The following is a 24852-nucleotide window of genomic DNA, read 5'->3' on the forward strand; positions in this document are numbered from 1 at the left end:
GTTCTCCCGAAATGTGTTTGTCATTCTTGTTTGGTGTGGTTTCACAGTGTGGCGCATTATTAGTAAGAGTGTTAAAGTTTTTTTTATACCGTCAGTGTAACCTGTGTGGTTGTTGACCAAGTATGCCTTGCTGTCACTTACGTGAGCAAGCGGAAGCCCCATACAACGTGTGACTAATCAGGCACGCTGGTTGTAGTGGGTGCTATATGCTGTACCATCACGGCACGCATGACGCTGACAAGTGGCATTCATATAAAACTCTCGTGCCGCACCAGCGTTCAAATTGGGCAGTGTGTCTGAGACCCCTGGTTTATACATAGCACAAAGCGGGAAAAAAACTTTGTATGCAGTGTTACTTCATTTTAAATTTCAAAATGTTTTTGTGGCTCCCATTGTTTTCTATAATTTGTGAAACTGGTCAAAACGGCTCTTTGACTGGCAAAGGTTGCCGACCCCTGGTATAGATGTATAGCACGTGTATATCCTGACAACCGGCATCCTCTGCGGTGTATTCCTTTATATACACTATAGTGCCAAAAGGATTTGGCCATCCATCCAAATGATCAGAATCAGGTGTCCTAATCACTTGGCCCGGCCACGGGTGTATAAAATCAATCACTTAGGCATGGAGACTGTTTCTACAAACATTTGTGAAAGAATGGGCCGCTCTCAGGACCTCAGTGATTTCTAGTGTGGAACTGTCATAGGATGCCACCTGTGCAACAAATCCAGTTGTGTGAAATTTGATTGAGGAGGAATTATGGTGTGGGGTTGTTTTGCAGGAGTTGGGCTTGGCCCCTTAGTTCCAGTGAAAGGAACTTTAAATGCTCCAGGATACCAAAACATTTTGGACAATTCCATGCTCCCAACCTTGTTGGAACAGTTTGGAGCGGGCCCCTTCCTCTTTCAACATGACTGTGCACCAGTGCACAAAGCAAGGTCCATAAAGACATGGATGACAGAGTCAAGTGTGGATGAACTTGACTGGCCTGCGCAGAGTCCTGACCTGAACCCGATAGAACACATTTGGGATGAATTAGAACGGAGACTGAGAGCCAACATCAGTGTGTGACCTCACCAATGCACTTTTGGAAGAATGGTGGAAAATTCCTATAAACACACTCCGCAACCTTGTGGACAGCCTTCCCAGAAGAGTTTAAGCTGTAATAGCTGCAAAAGGTGGACCGACATCATATTGAACCCTCTGGGTTAGGAATGGGATGGCACTTCAAGTTCATATGTGAGTCAAGGCTGGTGGCCAAATACTTTTGGCAATATAGTGTATATTTTTTTGTCAGCATTACAAATAGGAAAAATAGCTCCAATATTGATCAACACAGAGACCACAGTCTACCAAGTCAAATTCCGTGTGTGCTAAATCTACACTGCAAAAAAGAGCTAAATAAAATAGTAGTTTTTAGAAGAATAAAAAACACTAAATAGTAGTACAATTAACTAGCTGCATGGACAGATCATTTTACTTGAAAAGACATTATAAATTAAGATTTTTGTATATAGAAATTAGCAGGACTTTTAAGCGAGAAATAAGTATTTTATTCTGAAAACAAGCATTATTCTACTTGAAATTCTTAAATTAAGCATCCTCGAGATGTTGCATGATCTTTAAACAAGACATTCTATGTGTGGGGGGAACAAAATATCTTATTTTATAAGTTATTTTCTTGATTTTAACATTTTTAAACTACAATAAAAAATATATATATTCATGTTATAATTAAGATAAGTAAATTCCTGACTAAAGGCCGCTACTGTTTTACTACACACTAATTTATTGAATGTTTTTGTTAAATGCCATATTGTTTTGTGTTCAATAGTTTTCATTAAACCCAAGCAGAGGACTGAAATGGTGGGGTATTATTTGTGCTATGGCCCCATCATTTGGACGAGTTTGCTCACTGCAAGTGCTGCGAGTTGAAAATGTACTTCCTGTTTTGCCGTTTAACCGAAAGTAAAACTATCCATAGTGTTTTTGCTCAAAAGTATTCATTCCTCTAAACGTTGCTAATCATGTTACACACAAAAAAGCAAACGGGAGCAGTCATGCTCATACTTGCCAACCCTCCCGGATTTTCCGGGAGACTCCCGAAATTCAGCACCTCTCCCGAAAACAAATTTTCTCCCGAAAATCTCCCGAAATTCAGGCACACAATATAAAACAGCGTACCTGCCCAATAATGTTATAACTGTAGAATGATCGAGGGCGAGTTCTTGGTTTCTTATGTGGGTTTATTGTTAGGCAGTTTCATTAACGTCCTCCCAGCGCGGCAACAACACACAACAACAGCATTTCGTCTACCATAAAGCAGTTCGTCTGCCGTAAACAGCAATGTTGTGACACTCTTAAACAGGACAATACTGCCATCTAGTGCATTTGATGAAAGCACCTTTTGCATGCCACACAGCAATGCATCATCAGAGAGGGCGTTCAGCATGGTTAGAAAAATAGTGACAAATAGAACAAGGATGGACAATTCAACCCTTAACTCAACAATGAGTAGATGAGTGTTATGTGTGTGTATATGTGTAAATAAATGAACACTGAAATTCAAGTATTTCTTGTATTTATATATATATATATATATATATATATATATATATATATATATATATATATATATATATATATATATATATATATATATGAAATACTTGACTTAGTATTTCTTATATATATATATATATATATATATATATATATATATATATATATATATATATATATATATATATGAAATACTTGACTTGGTGAATCCTAGCTGTAAATATACTCCTCCCCTCTTAACCACGCCCCCAACCACGCCCCCGCCCCGCACCCCACCCCCCGAAATTGGAGGTCTCAAGGTTGGCAAGTATGGTCATGCTAATGGCTAAGCTAGGAAATAGGTGCTAGGAAAACTTTAAGAAGTGTCGATGGAACCACATTACAAGAAAATTATCAAGTTGATTAATAATATCAGCATTGTCACACTCAGTACACTACATGTGTAAGAGGAGGGCAGATCGATCTTTAATTGGTGGTGTCGATACCAAGGGTGGTATCTGTATATGTTCGATACTAAAGCGATTAGATCAATATTTGTATTTCCTCAAAATTGTTTTAGTTAATGTTTCCTAACTCCAGGAATAACTCCCTGCAGACAGGAGAACTTTGAGAGCAAAAACATAAGGATTTAAACTGAGTAATGTATACTACTTATTGATTTTGTTTAGTTATTGTTAGGGTTGGGTATCAAGTATCGAGTATCGATTGGAACCGGGACTAACTTTCCGATTCTCCCGGAATCGTTCAAAAGTTTAAATTTCGATTCCTAGTTTCGATACCCAGTCCGCCGACCGGAAAAAAAGAATAAGTCCGCCGACCGGAAGAAGAAGCCGCTGAACACCAACGAAGAAGCGCCCACCGCCGGAAGTGTTAGCATAGCCGAGCCTTTGTAGCCGAGCGAGTCAGTCAAGCATGGATAGCGGGCGTCGGCGGTCGAAAGTGTGGCTTTATTTTACTAAAAAAAATGAAATATCGGCGAAATGTAACACGTGCGACAGGACTGTTTCGTGCTTAGGAGGGTGCACGTCGAACATGATGAAGCACCTCCGAGTTCATGGAGTACAAATAAATGCGTGTCCCGTCTGCGACGCGCTGCATCGACCGTCCTCCTCTGCCTCTTCCTCTGGCTTCGAAACCCAGCCTGGCACCTCGCTGACTGCACTGCAGTCCGAATCCGGTAAGTAAAACAATATATATGCAATAAATAATGTGTTTTGCGCCAACGTTGAGGCAGCTAACAAATTAGCCCGCATATTTTTTCATAGACAATTTACAACCTGCTAGCCAGGCTCTGCGATGTGCTCAGCGTACTCCGTTCACCGTAGCGGCAATGGGGAAGATGTTGGTGCCACAGACGGAAGAGTGCCACAGAAAGGTCACTGCACACATAGTCAAAAGACTGCATCCCTTTTCAGAGGTGGAATCTCCAACATTTAGGTTAGTTAAGCAATAACGTTAGAGCTAAGCTAATTGATACTGGGCTAAACAGTAACAGCAACATTACATGTTTGTTTATGTTTGCAGGGATATGGTGAAAACTCTCAACCCACAATACATACCACCTTCCAGGGACTACCTGTCAAACACATTGATCCCGGCATGGTACAAGAAGAATCGGAATCGAGAATCGTCAGGAATCGGAATCGAAACAAAGAATCAGAATCGGAATCGTTCGAATTCAAACGATACCCAACCCTAGTTATTGTGTACTGTTGACTTTGTTTTGCTCAAACATTTGCATGTAATACATATTGTGTTGATATCGTCAAACTGTAAAAGAAAATATAAGCCGCATAAAACCCCGATTGGAACATTTTTAGTTGTGCCACATTAAATACATCATTTTCCAGAAGATTTGGGCCAAATTCCGAGTTGTATGGCTTTCCAAACAGCTCCAATGCCATCAAAATAGAGTTTCAAGTCCTCAGTAGAGATAAAGCGCATATGTGAACACTGAGCATTGTGTTTCATTCATTATTAAGCATCATTGGATTCTCACAGACAAATCTGTTTTTTTTACTACTTTGTCGTTGGTTGCATATTGAGCAGAATTCTCCTCTATTGGGTCATTATTTAGCAAGTTTCCAATCCTTATTACTGCCCAATGTCTCATTAGGAATAAATGGGTTGCTTAGAAGTCCATCTAATAGGTGCGGTGGCCTATTTAAAGAAGTCGAGTTCGTCCATCATTATTACACTAAATGTCACGCCACGATGCAACAAACTAATTGTGAACTAAGTCAATGACAAGTTGAGCATCAATCGCAAATAATACAGAGAAAGGCTGCATCAGTGAGCATTTATTCTATCAACTCCGCCAAAGGAGGATACATCAAGAGGGTACAAACCACAGCCCTTTTACGGAGCTGTAATTAAAACTATTTGTTCAATGCCTGCGCTTCACTCTTTAGGTACCTCAGCCAACTCTACAGACTCCTTTTTAACCTCACATTTCTTTGTACAACTATGTCTAAATGGAAGATGCTGCCAACTCCAACAGACACAGAACCCGTACTCATCTTGTAAGATTTTAGGGCTGCTTCTGAAACTCTTGTTCCAATTTCTTTGACAGGATGTTACACAGACTAGATTACTTTGTTCCGATGAAAAAAACCTGTCTGTGGAGTTGTACGATTATGAAACACACACACTGTCATGCAGATGATATTTAATCAGATTTTAAAATATGCTATTAAACAGGTGAGGCTCTAATAACATTAGGAGTTTAAAGTCAATGTAATCTGGTCCCAAGAGGGGTCAAAGTGAACATGCTGAGTTCACATGTTTGCATAATGCATTATGGATAAGTTTAGTGAATAAACGTCATTACAATATGAAACTTAAAGGGGAACTGCACTTTTTTTTTAGAATTTTGCCTATCCTTCACAATCATTATAAAAGACATGATGACTAAGAAGCGCTTTTCGTGTCATCCTCACCAGTTCCAGGTTCTAAATTGGCTGTCAAAGTGTCCCAACTTGACAAGACGTCTCATGTCCAGGTGATATGCATGATTTATGTTCTACAATAAACATACTTGCCAACCTTGAGACCTCCGATTTTGGGGGCGTGGTTGGGGGCGTGGCTAAGAGGGGAGGAGTATATTTACAGCTAGAATTCACCAAGTCAAGTATTTCATATATATATATATATATATATATATATATATATATATATATATATATAAGAAATACTTGACTTTCAGTGAATTCTAGCTATATATATAATTATTTTATTATATATATATATTAATATATATACATATACATATACATATATATATATATATATATATATATATATATATATATATATATATATATATATATATATATATATATATAAATAAAATAAATACTTGAATATCAGTGTTCATTTATTTACACATATACACACACATAACACTCATCTACTCATTGTTGAGTTAAGGGTTGAATTGTCCATCCTTGTTCTATTCTCTGTCACTATTTTTCTAACCATGCTGAACACCCTTTTGCAGATACCCAGAAAGGTTTCGAGTACCACCAAAAAAACGTAATCTCTGAAGACAGTATAAAAATCTGTGTTAAAGGTGTACAAATACTGTTTGTATAATAAGCATGTTATTGTTTACAAATGAGGGTTAAGAGTTCAGTACTATTTTTTGGTTGGGTTGTTTATTTATTTTGAGGAACTTCTCCATTTCCAAAAGGGGATGCATGTTATAGAGTGATCTATGTTTGTCTGTTGCCATCTCCTGGTGAATGTTGGCTATAGCGTACTGGGGTTACTTTTTGGTTGGCCAACGATTTACGTGGTGTTGCGCACCTGACGTCAAGTGTGTTGAGTCTGTTCTGAAGTCTACAGTAAAGAGACGTACTTCATCACCTCGCCTAGTTATTGCCTCCAACTCAATATATTACAACAACATTACTGTTTACGGCAGACGAACTGCTTTACGGTAGAATAAAACATGACTGCTGCTGTTGTGTGTTGTTACTGCGTTGGGAGGACGTTAATGAAACTGCCTAACAATAAACCCACATATGAAACCAAGAACTCGCCCTCGATCATTCTACAGTTATAACGTGTGTTGTGGGAAAGCGGACGTGAATACAGGCTGTTGACACGTCACTCAGGTCCGCATGGACCTGGAGGGGGCGTGGCTTCCAGCTCCGCCTGAATTTCGGGAGATTTTCGGGAGAAAATTTGTCCCGGGAGGTTTTCGGGAGAGGCGCTGAATTTCGGGAGTCTCCCGGAAAATCCGGGAGGGTTGGCAAGTATGACAATAAACTTCCAAGGAGCAGGGAAGTGAGGAAACAGCAGACCACTTTATGGTATACAAACATAGGGACACACAAAAATGATTACGTTGCCGCTATAACAAGTTTGTCTGTGTTAGCGTTTATAATAACAATATCAGTAATACTTGGTTAATATTAATATATAATCACGAAATGTAAATTGAGCATTGTTGGCACTTTGTGAATTGTTATTTATCGGATTTTATGGGCGGAATAGTGGCGCTCCCATTTGCTCGGCTGTAAGCAGACTTTTATTTACGTTAATTTAATATTGAGAATGCATTAAAAAATATTCCATCCGTCGTCATGTCTTTCATAATGATTGTGAATGATGTGCAAAATTCCAAAAAAGTGCAGTTACCCTCTAAAGGGGACCCACTATGCAAAATCGACCTGATGGTACTTTTAAATCAAACCATGGAGGCATGGCAGACATATTTATAAAACTTCCTTCGTACTTCCTCTAAAAAAGCCGTTTAGAATTTTCCCCATTTGTGAGGTTAGCGGATTATCTATATATTGTAGAAATGTACCTGAAGTCCACCATTGTAGTCCGATGCTGTCGCCAATGCGTTAATTTTTTTCTCTATCCTCTTGTTGTGGGGCAGACTGGCTTGTACGTGCACATTCATCCAATGCTGTTGCCATTTCTAATGCAAAGTAGCGTATGGTTCGAACTTACTCTGTCAGTAGAATCGCTACAGAAGCGCTCAAAACTACTCATGGCTGACATGGAAAGGCGAGATCAAAGTGAAACCACTTAAATAAGGCCGCCCACAAAATGATGCATCCTAAAGAGACGGTCAGAAAGCGACCTGAAGATGGTCTGTAAAACATAATCTATGCAAAGTTTTGACCAAGGAACCACCATTACATGTTGTGTAGACCACAAGGAAGTAGAAACAAAAACACTAAAAAAGCCACTTTGAATAACATAATGTAAGGTCGCTGGGCGTAATTCGACTTCCCAGGATGCCTTGCAGCACCGTTTTGTACATAGTTGCTAAAATTAAGTGTTATTGTTCACAGTTGTAGAAATTGCACAGGAAGTTAAGTGTTTGGTTCAGTTCACTGTGTGCAAAACTCATCTTTGAATATGTTTTTGAATTCCCGATGGTTATTGTTTGCCCAATTAAAGAGCTTATTTCCTTCCTCTCACCATCTCATGTTAGCTCAAGGTCGGCCCAGTGTAGTTCAATAGCCCATGTCAGCCATATTCAAATGAATATGTTGCAGATTTTTTTGCAGTAGCTATTAAGTAAGTAACAGGAGTGACGCCCCTGTTATTTAGTACAACCTTTGACTATTGGTTCTTCTGTTAATTACACAATTTATGTTTGTCGGCAGGACAAATGGTCTTCTGCATTTTTGTTGCTCCCTGCTTGCTTCTTACTTGTTAGTTGTGATGAGTGTCACTTAAGAAAAAAAACAACATGTGACCTATACAGCTGCTGTGAAGTCCCAAACTGTGGTTATGACAAAGTGCTTCTTTCGGCTTACTGATATAGCGCATATTGGAAGTTGTCGGAAAAGTGCCGTTACTATCGTCGATCAAAACAATTATATTTGCCAACTACCGCAAGTTCCGGACTATTAGCCCTACTTTTTTCCTACACTTTAAACCCTGTGGCTTAAAAGACTAATTGATGGATTTTTCTTTGCTGGCGGCCATAATAAAAAGAGTTAAAAAAACAAACAAACAAGCAAATACTCTGAGAAGGTGTTGTATTGTTTGTGTTATGGCGCTATATTTTGAACGAATTCGCTCACTGCAGGTGCCGCAGTGTCCTTCTATTGAGTGCTTTCAACAGAAAGTAGAGTGCCGTTCAGTCTTGTAGCCGTCCATAGCATATTGATTTTTCATTCATAAACTCCAAGCAACGTTTGTAAGTTTTACAATATAACTAAAACTCTTTGTTTACTAAACCGTCCCATGTGTGATGTCTATAGGAGTGTTTTCAAGCATATTTGTACATGCTAGCGTAATGTATTTACGCTTGCGTCATTAGCATCAGCTAATATACTAACACGTTTACGAGTTTATGTGTCAGTATTATTAACTTACAACAGCATTCTTTTTTTGTTTGTTTCAGCTTTACAAATTCCTCAGTAAATTCCCCAAAACGTCACTGTAGAGTTATTGGGTCTGTTTAGCTGATTGGAGAGCTAGGTCCTGCAGCTAGTGGGTCCATGACGATGACTTCTGTTTTGTTTGATCAACCATTTTACTGCCGTGTTACAAACACCATTTGGAAACAGTTAAGGTATGTAAATAAACATTTACAGAATATTTCTGTGTAAATAACTCATTTTACAACGTTTTTATCTGTGGCTTATAGTCCAGTGCTGCTTATATATGGAGAAATATTATTTTTCCCTAAAATTTAGTGGGTGCGCCTATTATGCCAGTGCGCTGTATAGTCCGGAAAATCCAGTACTAATGTTATTTTCCAGGTCAAATGTAAGGACTTTGTTTTAATCCAGCAGATGGCGGATGACCATTATAAAACACCAACACAGTATCAGTGCATTGTCGATACAGGTAGTGAGTGTGCCAAATACCCATTGAGGCGTCATTTACCCATCACGACTCGTAAGCGATGCACCTGTTATATCAAATATCCATCCCCATCCATTTTCTACCGCTTGTCCCTCTTTGGGTTCTCTTTTTTAATGCGTTCTAACTAGTAAATAAATGCGACCAAAAGTCTGCTTACAATAGAGCCTATGAGAGTCGCTCTATTCTGCCTAAAAAACACTTAAAAAACATCCAAACGTTTCCATCAAGGTTTTTATAAACACATTGTTAGTATATATGTAATGTAGTAACAGGCACATTCATAACCTCTCACCTTTTTTGTAAGAGGCGCCGGAAGTTGGCAGACCCGTCAGCGATCCTGTTCTGTCTCCCTGTAATGTTTGATCCTGTTCTGTCTCCCTGTAATGTTTGTCTGATCTTGAATAGGATTGTGCTGAAAATTTTAATTTCCCCTCGGGGATTAATAAAGTATTTCTGATTCTGATTCTGAACATGTTATATTTACATATGTTGATCCTTTTAAGCATACGGCGGCGTATTATATTCACAAACACATCATAATGTTTTTTCTTCGACAACATCACTGATCACTAATCATTGCAGACTTTATGAGAGCCAATAAACATAATAAAACATCACCTACTGTACAATGTCTGCTGTCATTAGGATGCCGACTGACAAGATGTTCATACATGACTCATACATGAAGAATGACTCATTATCTTGCAAAGAAAGGGCGGGTGAAACCAAGCGTCTTTTCATGTTTTTCTCGCCATTTACTGGTCTAAATTGGCTGTCAAAGTTGACAAACTTGTCAAATGATGTCCTCAACTTTTAATATCAAGGTGAGAGATATTATTTCTGATCTACAATAAACTTACACATGCTCCGAGGCGAGAAAGCAGTTCACCAGTCGATGATGTCAACATAGCCACCCAAACTAGTTACCTCTCTGTGATCACGGTGTCGCTATAAATAGTTTGCCTGTGTTATCAATCAATCAATCAAAGTTTATTTATATAGCCCTTAATCACAAGTGTCTCAAAGGGCTGCACAAGCCACAACGACATCCTCGGCTCAGATCCCACCTTGTGGGACACAATGTTAGCGTTTATAGTAACAATATTACTAATACTTGGTTGTTATTCAGGTCACAAAATGTAAATGAACTTTGGATAAACTAACTTTGGGATGTTGATGGTTTTTGGATGGTTGTTTACGTTTATTAGAGTTAGAATGCATTTAAAAAAATAATATATCTGTCTTCTTGTCTCTCACAATGATTGCAAACAATAAGCAAAATACCCTTGAAAAAAGTGCAGTTTCCATTTACCGTATTTTTCGGAGTATAAGTCGCACCGGAGTATAAGTCGCACCTGCCAAAAATGCATAATAAAGAAGGAAAAAAACATATATAAATCGCACTGGAGCCCGGCCAAACTATGAAAAAAAACTGCGACTTATAGTCCGAAAAATACGGTAACTTAGGTCAGGGGTGTCCAAACATTTTTCAATGAGGGCTGCAAACTGAACAATCAAAAGAGGCTGGGGAAGTTTTCACTTTCAAAACCAACACAATATTTTTCATTTTTTTTAAAAAGAAAAAACAGCCTGCATGTCAGCATTGTGTAAATAATGTTAACCTTTCAACTTGTTTTCATTACAGTACATCTGTTCTGTATTTTATTGCACATTTCATGTTGTTTTTGTAATATTATTTTTGGATGACTTTGCACACCTCTGACTTAGGTCGTTATGGTAAAGATATTCCTGGCGCTGTGATGGTACACGGTTCTGCCTTTCATACCAGAGGGCATGGGTGTGTTTTCCGGCCAGGGTTGCATGCGGATCAAGAAATAACTCTGGACCCTTGGATCTATCAGCAAAGTTGCTGTTACGGTATGCTTAACACACCTGCAGTTTATCTTATTTTGTCACTTGGGTTACAGATGGCGCTTTGCCTTTGGGTATTTTGTATTTTAAAAGGCCACAGCAGACTGCTATGTTAAAAATAGAGGTTTAACAGGGGCAGGCAACAGTATGATGAAATGCTACATCCTTATGGAGCCTCTATAACACAGGATGCATCATCTGTGAGAAATAAGCCCTCTTTATTCTCCAAGTGGCACTACCAGGGACTCGCAAGGGGCCAATTCAGGTAGTGTTTTTGGCTTCAGTAAAACCAAGATTCCCCAGCATTTTTTATGCTTTTTTTGTTTTTACAAGCCAGAGTGTTTTCTCTCTCGCACCTTTGGTAGAATAAAGTGGTCCGAAGACTCCCTTGCCTGTCATCTTGAATCTGCACCGTGAAGACGGCGGGGATCAAAGCAGTTTTCCCTCCAACTGTCAGTCCAGTGTTACCTGCCTGGAAGAAGCCTTACCATCTTAAGCTGTGACCAAACGGGAGTAATGTCCCTTGACGGGGGGGATGCCTTGAGGCTAAAAAAAAGAGCCTAAAGGCTCATTGTAGACAAGTTCAGGGATAAGAAAGACTCAATTAGGGATTTGCCTTCGATGTCATGGTGAACAACGTGGCATTATCCAAGTAGAAACCTAAAGAGGGCTGTTATGGGCAGGGGTGTTGTTGACTAGGGTCAGTAGTAGAGCATATTCCTCTGAGCATGAGCATCATAATAAAATCATACATCCATAAAAAACAGTGTGAACAAGAAGAAAGAGTAAAGTGAATGAGATATAAAACTCAGTGAGACAAAACTAAGAGCGAGCACTTAAATCACAGGGACCTAACGCTGACCGGGTGATTGATGCGTACCACCTCAAAAAGTGTACCGTCTTGCCACCACTGTGATTTAAACTTCTTCATCAAAGTCCAGTGGAGAAGGTGACTGGCAGAACAATAAACACAAACAAGAAGACGATGGCCTTGGTGACGAAGGGGATTCGGATTGCTTCTGAACAACTTATGTTGAATGATGTAGTTGTGTATTAACCTCAAAACTGTTCATCAAACCAAGACAACACCTATTGCTTAAAAGACAGTGCAGAGTGGCTTTTTCACCAATAATTCAAAACACCTTTCCCTTCTTGGGAGGAAAAGACTCAAATGTGACTTGTAGAAGGGGAAAGAAACTTGCCAAACTGAGATGGATGGTAACTGTTTTCCCATCCTGTTTGCATTTCAATAAATTGCTCCTGAGCAGGATGCTATCTCACTGTCTTACTGGCATGGAGAGAAGCAGGGCGCTCATCTTCGGGAACAACAACATACCGCCCAATTACTAACACAATTTGTCTGACATTATCACCCTTCCCCTGGCGCCGTGGGCTCGTGGCAAGAGTAAAAAAAAAATAAAAAAAAGAGTCGTGACGAGCAGACATGCACATTAAAACAAGAGTAATGGCACCACATTTATAAGAATAAAGTTTCAAACGGCTGCTCTTTTTTTTCTCAGCAGGGGGTCTTTAAAAGCCATCTGGTCGCAGTTGGGTAAGGCCGAGAGTAGGCTGAATAACTGAGCCAAATGGACTCTTGTCGGAGGTTTGGTGCCTTCTAAACTAACAAAGCTGTTTAGGATTATTCAACATTAAAGCAGCACCAAGTAACTTTTTAACCTTCATAAAATATTTTCAGAACTTTTGGAAATGTACATCGACTTACAACTAGTTCGGGGGTCGGCAACCCGCCGCTTTAGAGCATACTTGCCAACCTTGAGACCTCCGATTTCGGGAGGTGGGGGGCGGGGGGCGTGGTTGGGGGAGGGGCATATTTACAGCTAGGATTCACCAAGTCAAGTATTTTTATATATATATAAAAGAAATACTAAGTCAAGTATTTCATATATATATATATATATATATATATAAAATAAATACTTGAATTTCAGTGTTTATTTATTATTTTATTTTAGTCACATATACACACACATAACACTCATCTACTCATTGTTGAGTTAAGGGTTGAATTGTCCATCCTTCTCTGTCACTATTTTTCTAACCATGTTGAACGCCCTCACTGATGATGCATTGCTGTGTGGCAAGCAAAAAGTGCTTTCATCAAATGCACTCGATGGCAGTATTGTCCTGTTTAAGAGTATCACAACATTGCTGTTTACGGCAGACAAACTGCTTTACGGTAGACAAAATGCTGTTGTTGTGTGTTGTTACCGCGCTGGGAGCACGTTAATGAAACTGCCTAACAATAAACCCACATAAGAAACCAAGAACTCGCCCTCGATCATTCTACAGTTAAAACGTGATTGGGCAGGTACGCTGTTTATATTGTGTGCCTGAATTTCGGGAGATTTTCGGGAGAAAATTTGTCCCGGGAGGTTTTCGGGAGAGGCGCTGAATTTCGGGAGTATCCCGGAAAATCCGGGAGGGTTGGCAAGTATGCTTTAGAGCCGCATGTGGCTCTTTTGTACCATCCTGGTGGCTCCCTGGAGCTTTTTCAAAAATGTATGAAAATGGGGAGAAAATATATTGTTTGCTTTAATATAGTTTCTTTAAGAGGACAACCATGACACAAGCTGTATTTTCATTTGCACTTTAATTTAAATTAATTTAGTTAGATGTTTTTTAAGCATTCCACAATTTTAAGTATTTTGTTTTTCGTCAGTTTTTTATAAGTCACTTCCTGTGCAGTATATTCGATTCGTATTTATTTTTGTAATCAGCCTGACCTAAACCTTGATAATAATCTTTGGGATTAATTAACACATGCTTTCATATTATTTGACAAGGTGTATCCTGTTAAACTGTAAGAAGGTTAGATATAATTATTAAATATGATGAAAATCAAGAGTAAGATTATTACTTCAGTGTTAATATTTGAGTGGGCACCGGGATCCTCTGAAGTGGAAAAGTTGGGCCCCGATGTCAGAAAGGTGAAGAACCCCTGACCTAGACCACAAGGAAGTTTATTTTTAATGTAGATTGAATTAAGTTCCCCTTTTTTGCCAAAACACATGTGAGTATAAATTATGACAGGGTGTGGTGAGGTTTTCTCCACCCAGGTCACACATACAATACTGACTATTCTTAGGCACTCAATGGTAGATAGAACAAATAAAGGTAACCAAGAGTCAGGATTCGTGTACACCAGAGGTGTTAAACTCATTTTAGCTCAGGGGCTGCATGGAGAGAAATCTATTCCCACTTGGAATCATGGCATAATAACCTAAAAATACAACTACTCTACGACAACTTCAGATTGTTTTCTTTGTTTTACTTTTTGGCCCCAAAAATTTAACAAGTACATTCTGAACATGTACATATCACAAATAATCCTCTTGACGTAACACTTCAAGTTAGTTGAAAATTCTGAACACAAAATAACTCAACACATAAAAGGAAAAACTGCAGCCCTACAGTGTGAGCACCTTTGCAGCCCGAGACCCTGACACTACCACCACCATCGAGACTATAGGCAAGACATAATACCTACTCAGTGGCCTAGTGGTTAGAGTGTCCGCCCTGAGATCGGTAGGTTAGGTGAGTTCAAACCCCGGCTGAGTCATACCAAAGACTATAAAAATGGGACTCATTACCTTCCTGCTTGACACTCAGCACCAAGGGTTGGAATTGGGGGTTAAATCACCAAAAATTATTCCCGGGCGCGGCCACCGCTGCTGCTCACTGCTCCCCTCACCTCCCAGGGGGTGATCAAGGGTGATGGGTCAAATGCAGAGAATAATTTCGCCACACCTCGTGTGTGTGTGTGTGTGTGTGTGTGTGTGTGTGTGTGTGTGACAATCATTGGTACTTTAACTTTTAACTTTAATTATATTGCTTGTGGTGTTGCTAGCTATTTTGGCTACAAAATAGTAAATATTTACTTCTATACAAGCTGTACATGGACTACTCCAGTGGTTCTCAAACTTTTTTCAACAATACCACCTCAGAAAACACTCGGCTCTTCAAGTACCACCATGATGAACAACATTTAAATACAATAGCGTCCTAGGCCTAAGAACTTATTAAAAACGAGGCAGTATATTTAATATGTTTGGCCATTGTACCTAATGTCATGACTGTTTTTATTGACTATTGACTATCTTATTGATTGTGGGACAAGCAGTAGAAAATGGATGGATGGTACTTTTTCGTCACTTATTGTTTGTCTTTGGTACACTAATGTGTATATTTTAGGCCATTGGTTCTTTGTTTTATTTTTGCAAAAATATATATATATATTTTTATATTGCTCTTTTTATCTTTGGTATGAACATTATTATGTAAACTCTTAAGTTATTATTACTTTTTTTGGTTCTTTGTTGTTGCTATTTTTGTATGGCAACATTTTATTATTTGATCATGTTGTACTGCATTGTAATCTTTTGTTTTGTGATTGTGTAATGTTTTTTGCCTGGACCCCAGGAAGAATAGTCTCCACTGCGGTGTAAACTAATGGGGATCCTTAATACATACTTGCCAACCCTCCCGGATTTTCCGGGAGACTCCCGAAATTCAGCGCCTCTCCCGAAAACCTCCCGGGACAAATTTTCTCCCAAAAATCTCCCGGAATTCAGGCGGACCTGAGTGACGTGTCGACAGCCTGTTTTCACGTCCGCTTTCCCACAATATAAACAGCGTGCCTGCCCAATCACGTTATTACTGTAGAATGATCGAGGGCGAGTTCTTGGTTTCTTATGTGGGTTTATTGTTAGGCAGTTTCTTTAACGTCCTCCCAGCGCGGTAACAACACACAACAACAGCAGTCACGTTTTCGTCTACCGTAAAGCAGTTCGTCTGCCGTAAACAGCAATGTTGTGACACTCTTAAACAGGACAATACTGCCATCCACTGTGCATGCATATATGCCAATAACATCTACAGCTTTTAGAGAGTGCAGTGCACAACTGCGCACACAACAAGGAGACGAAGCAGAATGCATCATCAGAGAGGGTGTTCAGCATGGTTAGAAAAATAGTGACAGAGAATAGAACAAGGATGGACAATTCAACCCTTAACTCAACAATGAGTAGTTGAGTGTTATGTGTGTGTATATGTGTAAATAAATGAACACTGAAATTCAAGTATTTCTCTTATTTATATATATATAATAAAAAATAAAAAATAAAAAATAAAAATAAAAAATAAAAAAAAATATATATATAGCTAGAATTCACTGAAAGTCAAGTATTTCTTATATGTATATATATGAAATACATGACTTGGTGAATTCTAGCTGTAAATATACTCCTCCCCTCTTAACCATGCCCCCAACCACGCCCCCGCCCCAACCACGCCCCCCCACCTCCCGGAATTGGAGGTCTCAAGGTTGGCAAGTATGCCTTAATAAACTAAACTGTCATGTCTGTGTGATCATGTTTTGTTTTAGTCATGTTCGGTTTTGTTTTTGGACTTTTTGTGCACTTTTGTTTGTTTTTTCACCGTAGCAACCATTAGTTTCACCTGGTTCACATCCTCATGTCACGCACCTATCTTACGTTTTCACATTTTGCGTCACGCACCTGCTGTCACTAATCATGTCACTATTATTTAAGCTCCCAGTTGACAGGCTGTCTTCCTGGCGACATCACTCTTGATACACTCCTGACACTCTGTTTCATGTTCATAGTCCATGCTGCCCTGTTCACGTCATCGCAAGTAAGTTTTTGTTGATTAATGCCACAGTTAGAGTCTTTTGTTTTTTTGTCCATAGTTCTGCCTTTGTGCGAGTTTTGTTTTTATAGCCAAGTTTTGTACTTCCGCCCTTGTGCGCGCCTTTTGTTTATTCCTTTTTTGAGTGTTAAAATTAAATATGTATTCACCTTCACGCCGTGTCCGGTCCAAATCATTTGCACTATGGGAAAACAAACCACGCCAAAGTCCAAGTCGTGACAAACTAAACTGTAACATTACACACAGTTTGAACAGTAACACTGTGTTTGAATATAGGAAAATAAAACACTGTACTTAAATAATCAATCAAATATTTGGCATATCATTAAATGGAACCCATGTAACAGCTACCACAGTTTGAGAATCACTGCTCAAAAATATTTTTGATTCTATATTTATGTTCTTTGATATTTACTGTAATAAAAAGACATAGTCGCTGAAATGTGAGAAGGGTACTTACTTGCGTGAGGTATATTCAACTACCTGTAACTGTTGCTAAACTGTTTTACAATGCCAAGTAATGCCAAGAAAAAAAAAAATAATAATAATAAAAAGACAAAAGACACTTTCCAGTGAGGACGGCAGCTACAGGTTCACTGAAATGAATTATTTAAAGTCTTATTCAGACATTATGCCTGAGGCAAGTTGAGAGTGAATTTTCTCATCTTCACAGGTGAATGTAATCCCATGCTCAGTAGACTGGTTAATTGACTGAATATACAGCTTAGAGCAGGGCTGTCCTGTTAGCAAGGCGCAGTCTATAAGGCAAGTGGAGCGCAGTGAGAATGTGTAATAGCTGGGAACAAGGATGCATAAACAATAGCCTGGAGTTAAAGGTGGACAGTATAACGAGAATAAACACCACGTCCCCTCATGTGAACGTGCCTACACCCTTTCTTCGTAAAATGGATTGTAAATGTCATGTCACAAGTGCACGGACGGTATGAGCCCGCCGCATGTTAACCAGTGAGCATACGCTTCCCTTTTTGCACTGAAACAAACTCACATTTGCATGCCAGAAAACGCCAGGGGAGGAAAATGGAGTCAGTCAGCTCGACAGTGACAGGACCGACCCATGAGCAAACATGTCAGGAGTCATGAAGAAGAAAGCAGTGTTTTGCAAGTCTGACACAAGTAGCAGCTTGAACTGAAGTATGAATTAAAAACACACGGCAGACTTTTTTTTAACTTACAATAATACCACAAGACAGTCAGGGATAGTGCAAAACCCTTGCATTAATTCAACATAGAGCCTTTCAACTAAGATTGGGCAATATAGGCATCATATGTTCATAACGTCATGTGGAAACTCAGCATATCTTGCAAGACCTCAGCTCAGTGTCTTGTGACGAAAGTAGATGATGGCCACAGAACCAGAAATTGAATGTATTATTATAAAAAGTAGAAACTCATTCTCCATCCTTGCTGAGTATGACAGAGTATACATTATTATTATTATTTATTTAACCAGGTAAAATCCCATTGAGATCAAAGATCTCTTTTCCAAGGGAGACCTGGCCAAGAGGGCAGCAGCAAGGTTACATTAAAAACAGTAAACAAATACATAAAACATCACATTTACAACATTAAAACTTGCTCACATGACACATGTGCATACAGACAAGGTAGACTGCAGTCTTTTCACATAAGCTTTAAACTCATTCAACGTAACTAGGGTTTGAAGTTTAATATTCGATTGTAGGTTATTCCAAGCCTTCGGTGCTGAAAACCTAAATGCTTTCTTGCCCTGTTCAGTTCTTACTTTGGGGACGACAAATTGCAGAACATTCATTGAACGAAGATTGTGACTTCCTTGTTTCTTTGTTAAAAGACAAGACAGATAAGATGGAGTGATACCCAGAATGGTTTTGTAGATGAAAACATACCAATGATTGAGGCGTCGAGCACATAAAGATGTCCAGTTAACCATTGAGTATAACACACAATGGTGAGTAAGGGGAGCGCAGTTGGTGATGAATCTCAGTGCCCCGTGGTACACACTACCCAGCTTGTGGAGACAACCAGCAGTAGCATTCATGTACAACACATCTACATAGTCAATAACAGGTAAAAAGGTTGTTTCCACCAATTTCTGTTTCACAGTAAAAGAAAAGCAAGACTTGTTTCTATAATAAAATCCCAGTCAAAGTTTCAGTTTGTTTACAACATACTGAATGTGCTCCTTAAAACTCAAGTGGTCATCAATTAAAAATCCTAAATATTTAAAAGCATATACTAACATAATTTGTTGCCCATTTCTTGTTAAAATGTTCTCACACAGTGCTGATCTTACAGTTTTTGATGTGATAAAGAGCATACACTTTGTTTTCTCTGCATTTAAAACCAGTTGAAGATAGCAAAGTTGTTCTTGTACTCTGTCAAATGCATGTTGTAGATATTTAAAAGCCTCAGCAAGAGTGGGTGCTGTGCAGTACATGACAGTATTATCAGCATAGAAATGGAAAGTTGAGTTCGGAATATTCTGTCCAAGATTATTTATGTAAATAGTGAATAATAAGGGGCCCAACACAGAACCTTGAGGGACACCCTTTTTCACTTGCAGTACGTCCGAGGAGGAACCTTCTATCTGAACAGCCTGAGTTCTACTTGTGAGGTAACTTGCAAACCATCCAACTGCTTGCTGAGAAAAACCAATAGCTGAAAGACGTTTGATTAAAATGACATGATCAACAGTATCAAATGCCTTTGAAAAGTCAATAAAGAGGGACAGACAGCACTGCTTACTGTCAAGAGCTTCAGTTACATCATTTATAAACTTCATAGCAGCAGTAACAGTACTGTGATTTCTGCGAAAACCTGACTGACATGGTGACAGAATAAAATTGGTGTCCAAAAAGTCTTTTATCTGTTCACTGATAAGGGATTCAAGCACTTTTGCCAGAACACATGTTGACAGTGGGTTGATTTTGATTAAAAAAAGAAGGTAATGTGCCTCTGTTTAGTCCCAATACAAAAAAAATATTCTCCTGCAGTCAAATGCCTATTATAAGTGAACACAGGTGAATTTATTTTTTTACTAAATGAAAGCTGTGGATGTTATAATGAAACTTATAAAATTATCTGTCAATGTCAAAATAAAGAAGAGGATAATCTTTTTTTCCCCTCTTTCCAGTCATGATCTCGCATGACAATTTGGACTTAATTATTAGTTACTGTATTTATTTCCTGTCCAGCGCTCTTATTTTTGTTTTCCACTTCGTTTTTGCCTCAACCACTGCTCTTGTCTGAGCAGTTGCTCCCTCACCTGTCCCTGGTTTCGAATCAAGATGTTTTTTTTATGCCAGCCCTTCAGTCAGGCATCATTTGCTTTGCTCTTTACACGTGTTTGCTCTTTGTGCACTTCCATGCTGCACTATAATTTTGTTTTTTGATCTACCCATCCATTTTCAAGTCTCCACCTCATCGTAGAGCCAACGCAGATACACAGACAACCATTTATTATATATATATTTTTCTAGCCTAAAACTAGGTAATAGATAATACATAAAGATTCAAACTAAACAAAAATGATCTCTGATAAAGTACTATAAATTGAGTGACAATGTATTTTCAAAGTTCAACATATACATTTGAAAAAGGTAATAATTGGAGGAATGGTGTTTGATTTTTTTTACAAACAACGTATTAGCAATATCATACACATTTCCGGGACTTATGCAGATCCCAAATAGACATCAGCAGGCACTGATGGGTAGCAAAAGTTGGTTTTGAATAATATTGCGAAACAAAACGCCAGATAATGTCTCCTAATAGGTGCAATTTTTGGGTCCATATACACACCATAATATGACCCGTAGGTTGGAGCACAGTACATCTGACTAAGGTAGCCGTAATGCTACGCGTTCCATCAAGCGGTTCGGCTGCGTAGCTTACCAAAGTCGTACTAAAACATTATGACAGATTTTTGAGCGCTGTGTGTAATGTTCTATATTCTCAATAAAACATCAACGTTTTGGTGTTGCTTGCTAGAAAAATGTATTGAATAGGTGTCAACCTGCAATCCACACGTATCTCTTATACAATCGTGGTCAAAAGTTTACATACACTTGTAAAGAACATAATGTCATGGCTGTCTTAAGTTTCCAATAATTTCTACAACTATTATTTTTACAGAACTTTCCTCTGGAAGGTCCTATCTTTGTCCATGTGATGTCAGATGAAACAAAAATTGAGCTTCTTTGGCCACAATACCCAGCAATATGTTTGGAGGAGAAAAGGTGAGGCCTGTAATCCCGGGAACACCATACCTACCATCAAGCATGGTGGTGGTAGTATTATGCTCTGGGCCTGTTTTGCTGCCAATGCAACTGGTGTTTTACAGAGAGTAAATGGGACAATGAAAAAGGAGGATTACCCTCAAATTCTTCAGGACAACCTAAAATCATCAGCCTGGAGGTTGGGTCTTGGGCGCAGTTGGGTGTTCCAACAGGACAATGACCCCAAACACACGTCAAAAGTGGTAAAGGAATGGCTAAATCACGCTAGAATTAAGGTTTTAGAATGGCCTTCCCAAAGTCCTGACTTAAACGTGTGGACAATGCTGAAGAAACAAGTCCGTGTCAGAAAATCAACACATTTAGCTGAACTGCACCAATTTTGTCAAAAAGAGTGGTCAAAAATTCAACGAGAAGCTTGTGGATGGCTACCAAATGTGCCTTATTGCAGTGAAACTTGCCAAGGGACATGTAACCAAATATTAACATTGCTGTATGTATACTTTTGACCCAGCAGATTTGGTCACATTTTCAGTAGACCCATAATAAATTCATAAAAGAACCAAACTTCATGAATGTTTTTTGTGAACAACAAGTATGTGCTGCAATCACTCTATCACAAAAAAATAAGAGTTGTAGAAATTATTGGAAACTCAAGACAGCCATGACATTATGTCCTTCACAAGTGTATGTAAACTATCGACCACGACTGTATGTGAGTGTTATCTTTGGTCACATTTATCATTTACAACATATACCAAAAAAAATTGCTTTGAGGTCGGTAGGCACAAACGGAACTATAACATATATTAGGTGTGCCGGGTTAAAAAAGCGCACTGTTGATTTTTGAGAAAATTAAAGGATATTATGTGAGCCTTACAGTACAAAAAATAGGGTACTACTCCTCAGAAGAATGACTTGCAACACTGGGAGATGTAACAAGAAGCAGTCTGCCTGCATGCTTTCTGCTAGCATTACCAATATATCCCACCCAGCCACTCCACTCACTCAATTAAGAACTCCTCTGATGTCCAACATCTGACAAGAGACTCCATCACTTTCACACATTAGGATGTCAGAGGCAGAGTGGACAATTGATTTTCTTCAATCGTTTGTTTTTTTTCCTTGGCTTTTTTAATTTCTTCACTCGGCCATCTTTGGCAATGCGGGGCCCAACTTGGACGTAGGCTTTAATCAGTGGACAATGTTGTGTTGTCTACATTTTTAATTAGCTATAAAACAAGTGCTCCCCCGTGCGAGGCCAAGGATGTGTAGAAGAAGATTACTAGCGACAGCTATCAGTACCCAAACAGACCATCAGCGTGGTGGACAATGCCAAGCGAAAGGAGCTGAGAGAGGACTGACAAGGACGAATAGTAGGCATTGATCCAACAGAACCAACTAAGACATGATTCACTATGGGTGAAAAAAATACATAATTTGGCCTTAGACTGTTTAGCTGGTCCTATTCAGGCTTGGGCAGCATTTACCGTACTTAATATAACCTTCCTGTTATAATACTACAAATAACAGGCTGACACACTCATGTTACAAGGACTGAATCCAAAGTACTCTTAAGAGACAAAGACAGTCTTCTCTTTCTGGTCTTCAAACGTAACAGTCATGCTTTCTAAGATCCGTGAAAAAAGGCCCTGTTTTTGAAAGATGTCTGTTTCCATAAACTTGCCTGCAGAATAATAGTAGACGTTCTTATCAAACCTGTTTTTTCACTCTTCACTGTGCGCCCTTGTCTCCCACACGGCTCTGCTATTTGATCATTAGCTCTCTGCCTGTTTATTTTAGTTTATTTCACTTTAGTTTTTCTCCTAGTTGTGTTGTTCACAGTAGTTATACTGTATTTTTCAAACCGTAGGGCGCATCGAATTATAAAGCACACTGCCGATGAATGGTCTACTTGAGATCTTTTTCATATATATATAAGGCGCACCAAATTATAGGGTGCATTAAAAGGAGTCATAAAATTATTATTTTTTTCTGAATTGAAAACATGTACATAACATGTAATGGGGTTTTTTTGGTCAAAATGCTGCATAGGTGATGTTTTATAGATCATCTTCAAGCCGCTTTCTGACAGTCGCTTCCGGATGCGCAGTTTTGTGGGCGGTCTTATTTACGTGGCTCACCTTCGACATCGTCTTCTCCCTGTCATCTTTGTTGTAGCAGTGTAGCGTGCAAGGACGGGAGTGGAAGAAGTGTCAAAAGATGGAGCTAACTGTTTTACTGACATTCAGACTTTACTTAAATCAATAACGGAGCAGCATCTCCTCATCAGGAAACAACATCCGGAAACGTGTCCCATGAAAAACCGTCCAACCAGAACTCTCTCATAACTAAAGTTCCTTGGGTAAATAATGTAACCTCAGTACACCGGTATGTTTTAGCGCTTTCATGGCGAGTTTACTGCCAGATATAAGTAAGAACTTTACACTACTTTATATTAGAAATGGCAACAGCGGAAGATGAATGTCCCATAACAAGAAGATAGAGAAAAAGAAGAAGCTTATTGCCTACGGAGTCGCCACAGACTACAAAGGCGGACGCGTGCAAATTTTCAGGATTTATGGAGATCCCAAATACAGATCAGCAGGTACCAGAAGTTAAGAAAAGTTGCTTTTGTATAATATTGCTAAACCAAACACCAGACAATATTATCTTATACACACACCATAATAATACTCGTATGTTGAAGCACATCAAGTGGTGCAGCTTCATAGCTTACTAAAGTCGTCCTAAAACAGTTTGATAGATTTTTGAGCACCGTATGTAATGTTCTATATTTTCAATGGAACATATAAAATGTTGGTGTTTACTCGAGTCATATTGCCATCAAAGTGTAGCCTACAATTATCTCCTATGTTTGACTGTTATCTACTGGTCACACTTATCATTACACCATGTACCAAACAAAAACCCTATAACCCTCATTCTTGTATATATTTAAAATCATAAAATCCTAAACTGAACTATGGCTGGACATTCTTTTAACACCACGTTTAAACTGTTCCATAGTTCAACTCCACTTGAATAGACATAAAAACTTCTTGGTGTTGTGCATACATTTCAGATTTTGAGAGCGAATTCACTCCCTAAACTATATTCTATAAAAAGTATAACTTTATATATATATATATATATATATATATCTACATACAAACACGCCTATATATTATTGTTTGTTGCTTTGAATGTAATGCGCTGTTTGTCCTTCCAAATTTCCACAAACCAGAGTTGGCTATGGCCAAACTCTCAGATCAAAGTTTGAAGTAACTTTGTTCAGTATCATACAAGCATAAAGAGTATTTCAAAAGTAAAATAAAGCATAATTGTCTACCAATCATGTTTGCAAAGCAATACAGTCACCTACTTCTGTTCTGTATGGGGTTAATAAATAGGTGTGTTGAAAAAAATAGATTTTTGAAAGAATTGCAATTCTTATTTGTAACGATTCTTAATCATGCTACTGGACTGAAAAGGCTTAATGTTTATTCATTTTTTTAATTGATTTAAAAAATAAAATTTAAAATTTAAAAAAATTTAAAAAAAAAATAAAAATATATATATATATATATATATATATATATATATATATATATATATATATATATATATATATATATATATATATAT

At 38.5% G+C, this 24852-nt stretch overlaps 1 protein-coding gene across 2 annotated transcripts in view; it reads right to left on the reverse strand.

Moving 5' to 3' along the window:
- cd276 (CD276 molecule) overlaps positions 1–24852 on the reverse strand; it is a 233282-nt gene that overhangs the window by 111580 nt on the left and 96850 nt on the right. The gene's annotated exons all lie outside the window — the stretch shown is intronic.

Source organism: Nerophis lumbriciformis, linkage group LG06 (genome assembly GCF_033978685.3).
Source record: "Nerophis lumbriciformis linkage group LG06, RoL_Nlum_v2.1, whole genome shotgun sequence".
NCBI lineage: Eukaryota > Metazoa > Chordata > Actinopteri > Syngnathiformes > Syngnathidae > Nerophis > Nerophis lumbriciformis.